A 14401-nucleotide genomic window follows, 5' to 3' on the forward strand; every position below is an offset into this window, starting at 1 on the left:
CAAGTAGAGGATATAAAACAACTACCATTAGTAGCTGTGGAAATAAGGGTAGAAACATAAGTTTATGTTTCTGTTATTTCTAATAACTTTACACTGAAGTTTTCTATTAATTCTATCAATAAAGTTTTTTAAGGCATGAACTCTTCCAGATTAGGGGGTTTCCTACATTCTAATACAAATCAGAGTTCACATTCTTGTTTGGTCAGATGAATAATGAACACAAAAAGGAATGAATAAAGAACTTCCAATTATTGTAAGTTGTATGAAGTAAATAAATAGGGTCATAGGATAAAGAAGAATTGGAGAAGAAAGGTCAAGAAAGTTTTCTCTCTCCATGTAGTTGAAATTTGAGCTGAAACCTGAAGGATAAAGGAAGACAGACATGTGGACAGCCAAAAGATCTTTCTAGAAAGTGAAACCAGCAAATGCAAAGGCCTAGCCCTAGGAAAGAGCTTACCATATTTAAGGAACAGAGCGAGGCCAATGAAAGTAGACTACCATGAACCAAGGGAGAAATTAGAAAAAAGAGGTTAAACCAAATTGTGGGGATCCAAGAGGCCATGGTAAACAGTTCAAAAACTTTTATAAGTAAAATCGAAAGTTATTGGTGAGTTCTGATCAGAGAAATTACATGTGTTTTGCATTTTTTAAAAGGTTGCTCCATTTGGAGAAAAGCTAATCAGGGAAGTAAGAGTAAAATATGGTGGCCTTCAACGAAATGTATCATGAAGATTTAAAGAAGGAGGTGGATTCAAGATAAGTAATGATCCTTCAGTACTCCGTAAAAAATAAAATAAAATAGAATTTTTAAAAAGTTGGAATGTTAGAATCTTAAATTACAATATATACTTGTGTCTGTATTAACCTATCATTAAAACCAACATTACAGTGCTGAGCACTAACTCACAAATGCTCTCAATGCCACACTTGGCTGTGACTCTTAATTAGCTGCTTAAGGAATGCTAAGGTAAGGCTAAGCACCTCACTGGCACAACTTCTGATCAAAGAAAGCTTCTGAGTATGCAAGCTGCATAAGAATGCTTGGAACATAAAAATGCTTATGATATGAATACTTACCAAAAACAATTTGATTGTTACTAGTTATGTTCCATTTTAACTGTAAATGTTAGGTTGTTTGGGGTATTTTTATTTTTGTAAAATCCAGAATGAATTTTTTTCCCTCTAGCTTTTGGTAACTAGATAAACAACCTATTTAAATTTTCAAACTAATAAATGTTTAATTCAGTGCTGCAAATAGCAGGTCCTTCTACATTTGAAACAGCACTTGCATTGAGAAGACAGAGCAACCAAAGGGCCTTCAAAAATCAAGTAAACAGTGTATGATGTCAGCGAGTTATAAATTTCTAAAATATGCAAGGGTTAGAGATGTTTCTAAGGTTGCAAGGGATTTCCTTGTGGTAGAACAGAGTTGTCAAATCCTATTTCCCCATCAGGGTTCTACCTTTTAGAGAACACATACAAAAAACTGGTAGTGAAGTGAAATTCATAGCACTGATTGCATTAATTGGTCAGGCAAGTGCCTGAGTACCTCCAAGGACAGGACTGGCAACTGAAACTTGGATATGAGAATTAACTGGAGGACTTCTACTTTGTAAATCCTGACTCCATACCTAGGAGACACTTCTGAAGAGAACTCGGCTACAAATCGAACTCCATTTCTGATCCAGCTGCACTAACCTAATGGATAGTCAAATAAGGAGAAGAAGGAAAGGAGAGAGATGAACCCAGAGTGATTTTTTCAGTGCCTCTCCCGTCTCCTCAGTGAAAAAGGAATCCCATAAATGTCTCAAATCTCTGCACAACTATGTTAGCTCCTTTTCTTCATGAGGCCCAAGTAAGTGATTGAACAGGGGGGAGTTCAGTACAATGTCATCCTCTCATAAGAAAGAGAATAAAAGTCTCTCTGCCTCATGAGACAGTAACCTCCTTCAAGGCAAGAACCATGCCTTATTTTGGGGTTAGGAATGTGTATTATTAATAAATCTACATCTTCCCTCAGCCCTAATCATTGAAAAGTAATTCTGGATAACAGTAACTAAAACCAACATGGGAAAAAAAAAATCAAGATAAAGGAAAAAAAAGTATAAATTGGTGATAATGTTTTAAAGCCTGTAAATATGATCAAACCAGAAGGAAACAAGAAATGAAATTACATTGCTGTTATATAATTAAGAGCACTAGTTTTAATAAATATTAACAATTTTATAAAATACTTGAATATATAAGGCAGTACGGTGAACGTTTACTGTTTTGCCTACTCAGAACAGCACGCACCTTCTTTGTGGATTTCTCCTTCCCTTCTCCACATGACTCTAGGAACTTCAGACTGTACTTCCCTTCCTGGACACAGGGATGGGAACTTGGTCAAAGCCAGACCAGAGTCCTGGCTAAGATGGGCAGGCAGTAGGAAGAGAACTCCCACAGGAATCCCCTACTGTAGCAAGGTTGGATGTGCCTTGTCACTAGTAGGCGCCTACATATACTTCCTGATTCAAATTAAGCGTAATTGAAAACAAACCTTTCTCCAGAAAAATAAAGAAATCGAAGAACCTAGAAGAAGCAGCTTCTACCTCCTTTTCCTTTTATTCATTACCATTTTCCTGCCAGTGCCCAGGAGAACAACTGGTAGGCCCTGCGGATGCCTGCTGCCTCCTTCTTAAACACCCAGCAGGGAGCTCTGTTAAGCCACTACCCTCACACCCCACTGCCCTCCTTCCAATTATTCCTGTGAGTCCCAGCAGGTGTTCTTCAATGTTTAGAAAAAAATAGAGTTACTTTCACAAATCCCTCCAGAACACCCTTTGGATCAGTCACTAGCCAATCAGAGAGGTCAGGGTTCCTAAGGGGTCTTCCAAGTAGTGTGGGAGAGAATGAGTATCCCAGCTTAGAGGAGCCATTCTATCAAACCTCCCTGAAGAACTTGAATAAGGTGGCCAAGGCCACAGACCTTCTTAAATTGAGGAAAACCTAATCCTGTCCTTGCCTCACAGCTGGAGAGCCCAGCTCCTCCGGGCCATGACCAAATGATGTTTATGCTCAATTAGAAATGTGGAAAATGCTTTTTAGCTGAGTGAAATGCTTATAACCTTCTAAGTAGTGATGCAAAAGTGGTTCCATGTGTTTGTCCTCATGTGTTGCTCAAAAAGTAAGGCAGGAATTGGGGACAGCAGGTGATATGATGGCTAAAGTGCTGGATTCCCACTTGGCCAACTGTGGTTCAAGTCCCAGACCTGGTGGCTTGTTTTCTCACTTTCCTTCTGTCTCTCATCAAATTGAAGATTAATCATAAATAAAATTAAATAATTATTTTTTTAAAAAGTGAGGTAGGAGTAAATGGAAAGTTCAGACTTTCAGTATTGTACTATTCAGTAAAACGGGCTATTATAATTTTGTCCATGGTTTTTTTTCACAGGGAATCCAAATGCTGCATAAGTTTCTATGGCAAAGAGAATTCTTATCTCTTTATTCTTAGTGAAATAACTTTCCATTTTTCCTCACAGCCTCGATTTTCCTGGACCCCTATCTTGATGGATGCAGAGCTGTGCCTGGTGCAAACAAAAAGGTCAAAGGCCCCAAGATGGACCCATAATCCTCCCCCTCAAAGGAAATCTCTGTTGCTGCATATCAGACTCACTGTTTTTGAGTCTGTCATATATCACTGTATGTCTGCTACCTGTAGAAGACACAAATCCATCCCATGAAAACTCTATGAAACCTCCTTAGGGCCAGCCCATGGCCTAGTAGCTCAGTGACTGGATCTCACATAATCAACTGTGCAGTTCAAATCCTGGACTGGTGGCTTGAGAAACACACTGGAAGCAGGTACGCACATACCTAAAATCACAACAGGAGGGAGAGATGGAGGAGAAGGGACTGCAGCATGATCATGCCCCATGGGGGTTGCTTTTTCCTCTCCCTTTCTCTCTCTCTCTCTCTCCAATGAGCACATATGCCCTCTGACAAAGGAAACAAAAGCAAAAAAAAATTAAAAATTAAAATAAAACATCTCCTTAGAGTAAATAACCCAAACTCATGAAGCTTTCTACCAAGGTGTTTGTGTCCCAAGTGTTCAAATGCACTTTACATAACACTTTTGTATCAGTTCTATCCAACAGAACTTCCTGCAGTGATGGATCTGTTTAATATCTGCACTGTCCAGTATAGTCATAAGCCACAGAGGCAATCATACTTGTAATGTGGCTAGTGACAAAGAAGAACTGAAGTTTTTATTTGACTGGTATCTAATTAACTTAAAATTTAATAACCACATATACTAAATGACTACCATTAGACAAGGTACCTCTATAGGAAGAAAAAATTCCTTTAAAGTGACCAAAGATTCCAAAATAGGTAACTAAAAATGTGTGAAAAATATTTCTAGTGCTGTTCGAACTTTCCCTTCAAAGTGTTCCTAATAAATAAAAACAAAATGAACTTGTAACACTGGAGGATCTGGGGATATGAAATTTCTTGGAAGTACAGGACAGAGTTTTTCTAGTATATGCATAGTTTCAAATCAAATCCATAATATACTGCTTTAATTTTTAAATCATTAAAAAATTTGTTTTCAGGTAAAACTGGTCCTTGAGGAAGATGTCCCATAGCCCTCGCATAGCATCGCATGTCTTCTAGGTACACATATTCCATCTCGGAAAGCACAAGACTAAATGACAGGCCAAAGGTAATAGGAGGATAGAGCAGAGGGAAATGCAATTTTTCTGGCCCCAAGCAGCACTCCTGTCTTCTTAGCCTCAACCCTCAGCACTTACTTCCTTTTGCTGATGAAAGAGAGTAAAGTTAGCACAATAGTAATCAAAACATATATAACCTTGGAACAGAAGGAAATGCTGTGAACCAGAGAATTCCAAGAATTGTTTTAAAAAACAAAACAAAACTGCTACCCTGGGAAAAGTACTCTAACTACTTTTGAAATCTTTAGAGCAACTTTAAGGCTTGTACATACATAGAACAAAATTTTTTTAAAAGACAAAAACGAAGTGACTCAATACTATTTCTTTTCTCTTTCAAAATATAAAGAACAAAGTAAAGTCAAACATTCCAAGTTTAAAAAAGAAAGAAAGGAAAGGAACTTGATACTAAATCTTATTCAAATTTGGGAAAATCCTGAAGATGTCTACCAAGATGAGTTTTGTGTCCCTGTTTTTAATAAAATAGATTAAAAGATAAACACACAGGCAAAAACCCAAGAAGGGCCATCCCTAGAAAGCAATGTGAAGCTCATGTGCTCTGCGGAACAAGAGAATTTTATCCGGGCAATTTTCTTCCTGGTTTTCTTTTTTTCAGTGGTCTTTTGTCAAGGTCTCAGGGCTGTTATCAGTTGTCTTGAGTTAACCTGAATGAACTTAACTAATCATATTTATTCACAGGAGGCTTTTAATTTAGATCCTCGCTAGAAACACTTTTTTTTTAAGTTTCCTAACTAAAGAGGATAATCCTATGTATGATTATACTACCAAACAAGAAGTGCAGAGCACTCTGCGAATATAAAATGGAGAACAAAACCTTTCCTGAAGGGTAGGAGACAGCTCCTCTGTGACTGTCCCAGTAAAGGTGAGGCTTGAAGGTAACATTTGGCAAGACAAGATGGAAAAGAAAAATATTTCATGGCAGAGTAATAAGAATGGCATAGAGAAAGAACAAAAGTTAACAGAATGTGTGTATGTGTGGTACATCTGAGCTGTTAAATTTTTGTTTGTGGGGCCAGCAGGTGGCATGGTGGTTAAGGTGCTGGACTCCCACATGGCTGACCGCAGCTCAAGTCCCAGACCTGGCAGCTTGCTTTCTCACCCTCCCTTGCTCTCTCTCTCTTTCATCAAATTGAATAATAATAATAAGTAATAAATAAATACTTCTCAAAATAATTTTTTTTTCATATGGTGAGATCATTGAAGGAAGGCTGTGCAAGAGAGGCCCATGCAGGCAAGGGACTATCTGATCTAGAAAATGTTTTGGTGTACAGCTACTCAGGCTATTCGGGCTGGTCTGTCCTCAGTTCAGTATGCTCAGGAGATTAGGTAGGTCTTGGCTCTGGAAAAGATTCCCATTCATTCACTGGAATCATGATCCCTTTGGCAGATAAGTCTCTTCTCTACCTCTTTCATGTAAGCATAATTCACTTCCAGAGTGCCTCTCCATATACATCTGTACTTGCTGGTTTTCATGCTTAAAAGTTAACAATAACTTCAAAATAAATTTGCTTTTGAAATCACCACGGCTTCCCATTCAGAGGTAGACAATGCAGGGTTAGAATGTACTCCTCTTGGATCGGGTTTTTTCAACAGGATTAAACAGATTTCTCTTGGCTTTTGCTAACATATTAACAAGCTGAAAAAAGTTGACTGCATCTTACTGCCTGAAAATCAGTGCAAAAAGCCCCTGCCTACATTTTCCTTAGACACCTATGAATGGTTTCTAACTGTATGAAAGGGATTCTGTTCTTTAGCCTGGTGTACATAAAGGACTCTGGAAAACTCTCCAGACCTCTACAGGTGTGAGACTGCTGGAGTCACGGCCTCTATGATTAGGTAGGAGGCTAACTCCTTCCCCGAGTGGAGGTTGAACTCCTCATGGCGTGGAGAAGTAGAGTGATTTAGTCAAGGTTGTGAAGTAATCCCTCACAGAGCCAGACAAAGGGCTCTGATTCTCTACCTTGTGGTTATTGCTTAAGCCAGAAAGCGGATCCCTGGGCTAAGTTGCTCAGCATAGTGGCATTTTTGAATATTTTTTTCAATACTTACCAGAAATGTTTTTAAATTACTAATTTTATAGACAATGCCCCCCACCCCCATGTATTATAAAATATTGATTCTTAGCACAGGAGCAGTGATGCAAGTGGAGGGCATTACTGTGCTGTGGCTGGGGTCATGTGTTAGTCCTGGGTACAGTTTGTGGCCCAACCTGGACAGGCCAGGTACGGTGGTATGTGCCTATAGACCTAGCTAACTGGGAGACTGGGGCAGGGGGGTTAGGACGTAGCAAGACTCTGTCAAAAACACCAATCCCTCTCTCTTTCTCCCTATCTGTGTGTGTATAAACAACACATATGTATGATGATATATATTAACTCTGCAATAGTATACAGTTCTCTGATGTATATTTTTATACTTGGGTACTGTCTAAGGACCGTTCAGCAAAGTCCTAAGGAGTCCTCAAGTTAAAGTCTGCCATCAGAGGATGCCTGTCTCTCCCAGAAACTGAAGCATGTTACTACCCCAGTACACCCAGTCACTGGCTAGAAGCGGCCTGTGGGAGGTGCTGTGGAACAAGCAGCAATAGAGGGCAGCCCACCAATGGGATCCCTGGGCAGTTATGCCCAGAGTTTAAAGTCTGTAGGCTCATTCTCATGGCTGCCACAGAGTCGTTCTATGAGATCTCCTTAAATTGTAAAATCACAATATCCTTACCCTGTGAATCCTATGAACAACACTAATGACTGGCCCGGGTCAGGATGAATGGGCCCATTGGCCTGTGTGGCCCTCCCATTGAATATATAATCTACAGAGAAAGATCGTTTTCTCCAGAGGTGGCTAGGGAACTGCTTCTAATTAAAAGTATGTTTACATCATTGCCTTCAGGCTCAATCAAGAACTTGTCATTGCCATTGTCATCTCTATTGGAACCCAAGAGAGTTTAGATATCGCTTTCGAAATCCATGTACTTCAGATTTCAGTCTGTGCTTTTATTATTAAGCTACATTATCAAATCTAATTTGCTGTGTTCAAAATCAGAATTAAGTTAACAGGGCTGAAGGCCGACCCTGGATTCCACATGTATGCCCTATAAAGTTTTCTGTTGCAAATAACTCAAACAGTAAGAAATTTTATCAAGTCACCTAACAAAAATGCAAAAACAAGATATGTTTTAGACACTGTTTACTTGGGGTTCTGACTTGATTTCTGGACTTCCTCTTGGTCCAGCTCTTCATGTGTCATTTTTCCCCCTAGTGCTTCAAATGTCTATAAAGGACAGTAGACCGTTTCTGTAGGCTCAGAAGTTTCACACAGATTGGAATTCCAGTTCTCATGTCCATCTACCTAGAAGATCCCACCCTGACAGTAGACCGTTTCTGTAGGCTCAGAAGTTTCACACAGATTGGAATTCCAGTTCTCATGTCCATCTACCTAGAAGATCCCACCCTGACAGTAGACCGTTTCTGTAGGCTCAGAAGTTTCACACAGATTGGAATTCCAGTTCTCATGTCCATCTACCTAGAAGATCCCACCCTGACAGTAGACCGTTTCTGTAGGCTCAGAAGTTTCACACAGATTGGAATTCCAGTTCTCATGTCCATCTACCTAGAAGATCCCACCCTGACAGTAGACCGTTTCTGTAGGCTCAGAAGTTTCACACAGATTGGAATTCCAGTTCTCATGTCCATCTACCTAGAAGATCCCAACCCTTAACCTCAGGAACTCCTTTCTACTAGAGCCCTGATTTCAGAATAGATTTTGTGAGCCTGCAAATTCAGTCTACTGTGAAGTTCTGCCAATTTGACAATCTGGTCTTGAGCCTGGTCCTTTGCAGCACTAGCTTCAGCTACAGGAAATGAAGGAAATCTCTAAAAGCTATTCAGGAAGCATCTGACTTTTATATTGTGCTTTAAGTTGGTAATTAAATGACCTGAACTTACTGCCTTCTCCCTATGAGAGAAAATGGCACTTGGCAACAACCAACCAATTCCACAGACAGTTCAGTAAAATGGAAACAGAAATATAAGAATATAGCACATAGAAACTGGAAGATGGCATGGTGGTTAAGGGCACTAGACTCCCACATGGCTGACCGTGGTTCAAGTCCCACATCTAGTGGCTTGCTTTCTCACTTTTTCTCTCCCCCCCCCCCATACACACACTGTCTCTCTCTAGTCAAATTAAAATAATTAAATAAAGTTAAATAAAATCATTCTTTACTTTAAAAAAAGAATGTAGCACATAATAAAGATTAAATTAATTTGAAGATTCTCAATTACTAAATTAAGAGTTTTGGAACATCTATGAAACAATTCAGTAAGCAAGCTACCTCATTTGACACCAAAATAAACTCCAGATGGAATTAAATCCTAAAATGAATGAAAATTTCAACAATGTTAAGAAAAAGGTATAACTGAATACTTAAGTAATCTTGATTAAGAAAGGCTTTTAAGTATTTCACAAAAAAGAATCTTTTAACTATTTTTTAAAGTTCAATGTATTTTCTTTTTTAAAGTATCCCTTAAATAAAATTAAAAATCAAAGTGAAAACATAAGTATTTGTAACATATGTGACAAACAAGTATATGTGTAAATATGTGTGTATATATTAATACATGTAATATCAGAGCATAAATCTTAGAAATTAGGAAAAATCCCATCGATATAAATATGTTAAATGGGGACTCACAAAAGGAATACTTCAAAGGACTAAAAACAGGTGATAACCTATACAATTTCAATGATTTTAAGTAAATTCAGATAAAAATATGTTGCTATTTATTTATCAAATTGGAAAAACTTTTTTTAAAAAATAACTGTTTACTTATATGGAATTTTAAAACAACCTAAATGAACAATAATACAAAGTTGTCAAGATAAACTTCCATACATTCTTAAAAATGAAAATCTCTTGCATTCATTAAAATTTTCTATGCTTCGGGATCAGCAGTTAGCATAATGGCTATGTTGCTGAACTCCCATGTAGTCGAACGTGGTTCGAGTCCCCGACCCGGTGGCTTAAAACTCATGCCCAGTACATGTGCATGTGTGCCCAAGATCCCGAGAGGAGAATGGAAGAGAAGGGATTGTGGCATGGCCACCCCCCCCGGGGATGACTTCTTGCTTTCTATCTCTCTGTCTCTCTCTGTCTGGCAAGCACATGCACCCTATAGCAAAAACCTCTCCAAAAAAAAAAATTTGTATGCTTCAAAATATTATGTTTAATGGCATGGAAATGTGCTCATGATACATCATGTGAAATAACAGGTTTTCGAATTGTATGGAAAGTATTACCCTATGAAAATTGCATGTTTACATGAGCACAGAAAAAAGACCTAGGGATATATTTTCAATGTTTTCTATGAATGGTGGAATAATTTGACAACTTTGTTATTTTTCTCTTTTGATTAGCTATATCAACTAAATGTCCTACAATGAACATGTTATTTTCAAAATAAGCTTTCAACTTAGCATTTATTAGCTTTTAAAGGTATAATTTTACAGACTCCCCTTAACTGTCTATTTACATATTTAACCCCACTTGTGATAAAGTTTGGGGAAGAACAAGAGAAATTGCAGATTGGAAAGGTGAATTTAGGAGCTCATAGGTGAGGGATCATGAAGTCCTATGAGATAGGCTTCCACTTCCTCCTCCTCACCCTCTAAGATCCCACCCTCACTGCACCACAGAGCAGTGTGCTTGCTTGAGCTGACATTAGTATGATCCCCATTCACAGCCTCTTCACCAGAATAACACCCCATATTATATTAGGCCATCGTGAAAGATATGATGTATTTTTCTATATAAAAAAGCGTCATGACTGTCCCGATGATCCAATAACATTAGGCAGTGTCTTCAGGTGCAAACTGTTTCCCTGGTGATGGCAAATGTAGTGCATTTGAAAGCAGAGCTTCTATAAAGTTCAACTAGGGGCAGATAGAAATCTACCAAAAAGCTTTATAATATTACAGTTAGGCAGGAATCTGAGTCATTCCAGTTCAGTATAATGGAAGTCTCAAGAGGGACTTGTTTCTTCTCTGAAAGACAACAGAAGCCTGTGAAATAAATGACAGTGTCTGCAAAGTTTTATTTCTTAGACTAGTAGAATTGGTCAAACTGTCTCTCACCAGACTTGAGGTATATGTGTCGGGCACATTGCTTTTCAAGGGTTATGATGCTTTTTATTTGCATCTGGTGTCACGATGTGCACAGAATCAAAACATTTTCTAGATAGACATCACATAGGCAACTCCAAGAAGACTGCTTTCTGGAAAAGAAGAAAGAGGCTCTTTCTGAACTAGTGTTGCCATCCCTAAGGCAAACTTACAGCAAAGTAAGCAACAGAAATCACAGTCACCCTGGCAGAGCCCCAAGCCTGTGATCTGAGCATTAGGTCCCCAGGAGTTCACACAGGGCCAGGCTATTCCTTATGATGCTATGAGTATATACTAGACTTTCTGCTAAGGAACTAGCTTGAGGATGGGTGCTCAACGCCATCTAGTCTGACTTCGTGGTTTACAGCCTAATGACCAAGAGTGGAATAGCTGGATCATGAAAGAGTTTGGTATAAATTACTGGATGTGTTGAAAGAGAATACAGTTTTCTCTGTTTCTTTCCCTGGTACTTATTTATGTGACAAAGCATTATTCATTTAAACATTGAAGAACGGACACTGAGGAAGCCAGTAAGAAGGTGAAGTTGGTCAACATATCTGACTAGCCAACACCTCCAAACCTCTCAAGAGGCAATCATCAAAATCTATAATAACTTATATTCATATATTTATACACATAAATTTATATTTACATGTAACATCTTGCTTTTTAAATTTATAAAAGAAAATAACAGGGACATAGTGGTTAAGGTGCCAGACTGCCACATGGTCTCCTGCAGTTCAAGTTCCATACCCAGCAGCTTGAAACTCAAGTCAGGCATGTGTTCATACATGCCCTAAATCCCAAAAGGAGACTGAAGGAGAAGGGATTGCACCACGGCCACCTCCCCAGGAGGCTATTTTTCACTTTTTGTCTCTCTGCCAAGCACACATAGCCTATAACAAAACAAAACAAAACAACCTTTCAAAAAAAAAAAAGAAGAAGAAGAAGAAGAAACAGAAAAAATGTCTAGCCTGATTAGTAACAGAGACAAGCCTAGAAATTAAGCAAGAGGGACCAGCAGTTAGCGTAATGGCTATGTCGCTGGACTCCCACATAGTCGACCACGGTTCGCGTCCTGGACCTGGTGGCTTAAACTCACGCCAGGTGCGTGTGCATGTGTGCCCAAGATCCCAAGAGGAGAATGGAGGAGAAAGGATTGTGGCATGGCCATCCACCCTGGGGGGGGTGATTTCTCACTTTCTATCTCTCTCTCTCTCTCTGTCTGGCGAGTGCACGCACCCTATAGCAAAAACCTCTAAAAAAAAAAAAAGAAAGAAAGAAAGAAAAGAAAAAATAAAGAAAAAGAAATTTAGCAAGATTTTTTCTAGATCACATTTATCAGTGAGTAAGGAAAATACCATCAAATATACTGTTTTTTGAGTGTGAGAAACACGCCAATGGTGACTAGCATGAGACTTCAGCATCAAAATTCATCATTTTAATGAGCAAAACATTGTGCTTAGTGCTTTACCAGTTACAAATACAAATAAGATATCCCATCTCTCAAGGAGAGAATTAGACTGACAAAAGGAAAGAGATAAACAGAAATCATCCTAACACAAGGCGGATGGTGGCATCATAACCAAAGCACACATGGTAAGGAAGGTACATTTGAGGTGGCCTGTAAATGGTAGGATTTAGACAGTCATAGAAAGAGGGAAAGCCTTTCCAGGTGGAATAAAAAGAGCAGATGCAGCAGTGGTAAATTCTGAACGTGCCAGGACCCAAAGCCTTCTTTTTAGGAAGCCCTCCAGGGAGTACACGAGATCCTTCAAGTTTTAGTAGGTGCTAATCCTGGCCTAGTCACTTCCTAGAGGACATGTCCTGACTCAATGGGCAGATAAATACACCACGCTCAGTTGTGGTATTGATATATGGACACAGTAACACTGACTTCATAGATGTTTTTGAATATTTATTTAGTTGATCAAAAATCTTCAGGGAGCAATACTATAGAACAGCACTGTTCTGTGCACTACAGCTAATGAAGGGACTGTCACAAGGGATGGCCCTTGTGCTCACAGAGCTCTTAGTCTGGTCAGAGAATCAGGTATTAAATTAAACTATTACCTTCCACTTATATTTTTAGGAAGGTCTTTCCTGAACTCTACTCCCTGTCCTCCCCAATCTAAATTAAGCCTCCTCCTGTACCCTTATTTTTTTCTTAGAGCTCTAAATATGTTTGCTTCAAGAGCTGTGTCCTCATCTTAAATTATAAATTAATTTCAATTAGAGCTGGATGAAAAGTAGATGAAGAAAGTTCCAAGCAGAGCACGTTTCAGCAGTACGTGTAATGCCCTTGGGATGGGAAAGATTCTGGATCCTCTGAAAATTAAGAACAGTGTGGAGGGAGCAGAAATAAAGGAGAAGGGAGTCAGGACATGTTCAAGGAAATAGGGATGGCTCGGCTCATGCAAGATCTCCTATGCCAGGATGAACCACTTTTTATTTTATTCTCATCTCCATGGAGAGCTATTGGTAGTTTTAAGCTTGTCAACATTTATAGCGAATGAGACTGGAGCAAACACTGCAGTTTTCTCCTTAGCAGTTTTTTCCATTTCCCCTGAAATAAGGTGAAAATGGCTTAACTCCAACCATAATTATGGGTTCATGATCCCAGCTGGCACCTGACTTGGGGCTGTCAGATCAGAACGAACCTCAGGAATTCATTTCAGCAATTAGAAGAAAGAAAAGTCCACTTTCTTGCCCAAGGAAGTATGCAATCCCAGGAACTTGCTGGTAGCCATTTTGCCATCAGAAGGGAAGCCTGTGTAAGGATGAAAACAACCTAGAGAGGAAGACCCAGGTTAGGGGAAAGCAGAGATAGTTAGAGGAAGACCCAGGTTAGGGGAAAGCAGAGAAAATGCAGGATTAGCAGTACTATTCTAAACCTCCATGAAGCTTGCCCTAGGTACAGATTCAGCAGGTACCCAAATCAATATATTCTACTTGAAATAAAAAATAAACCAATAGAAGAATATGCAGGCCAAAATGGTAATCTTAAATGCAAAGTTCTTTAAAGTGGAACCAGGAAAAGTGGAATCTAGTCAGATGAGCAAGAAGAGTGAGTAGGCCATGGGCTAAGGAGGCTCCATTGTGGAGCCACAGGCCTCATAGAGCCTGAAAAGGGGATCATGAGGAATCAAAGGCCACATAGGTTCCTGCAATCTTCGTGGATCTTCATGCTAATGCCCCACTCCTATTATAATTAAACTCTTCACTTGCTTTTTTCCCACTTCCAACTTGTTTTTCCCACCTCCAACTGTCTTTCTTGTTCTTAAACCTATATAAGTTTTTTGCTATATAGTAATTTTACTTACTTGCAATTTTGGCTTACTTACTCTGGGCCAACCTGACCCTCAGACTGACCTCTTTCTATCATATTATTTAATACTTACTAGCTTCAGATTCCACTACTGACTGTTGGTTAGCTTCATATCTTCTCATCTGAGTTCCAGAGAGAAGGAATCTATTTTTCTTTTTTTTTTTAATTAATTTTTTTTTTTTTTTTT

This window comes from Tupaia chinensis, unplaced genomic scaffold, assembly GCF_000334495.1.
Source record: "Tupaia chinensis unplaced genomic scaffold, TupChi_1.0 Scaffold000311_2, whole genome shotgun sequence".
Taxonomy (NCBI): Eukaryota; Metazoa; Chordata; class Mammalia; order Scandentia; family Tupaiidae; genus Tupaia; species Tupaia belangeri.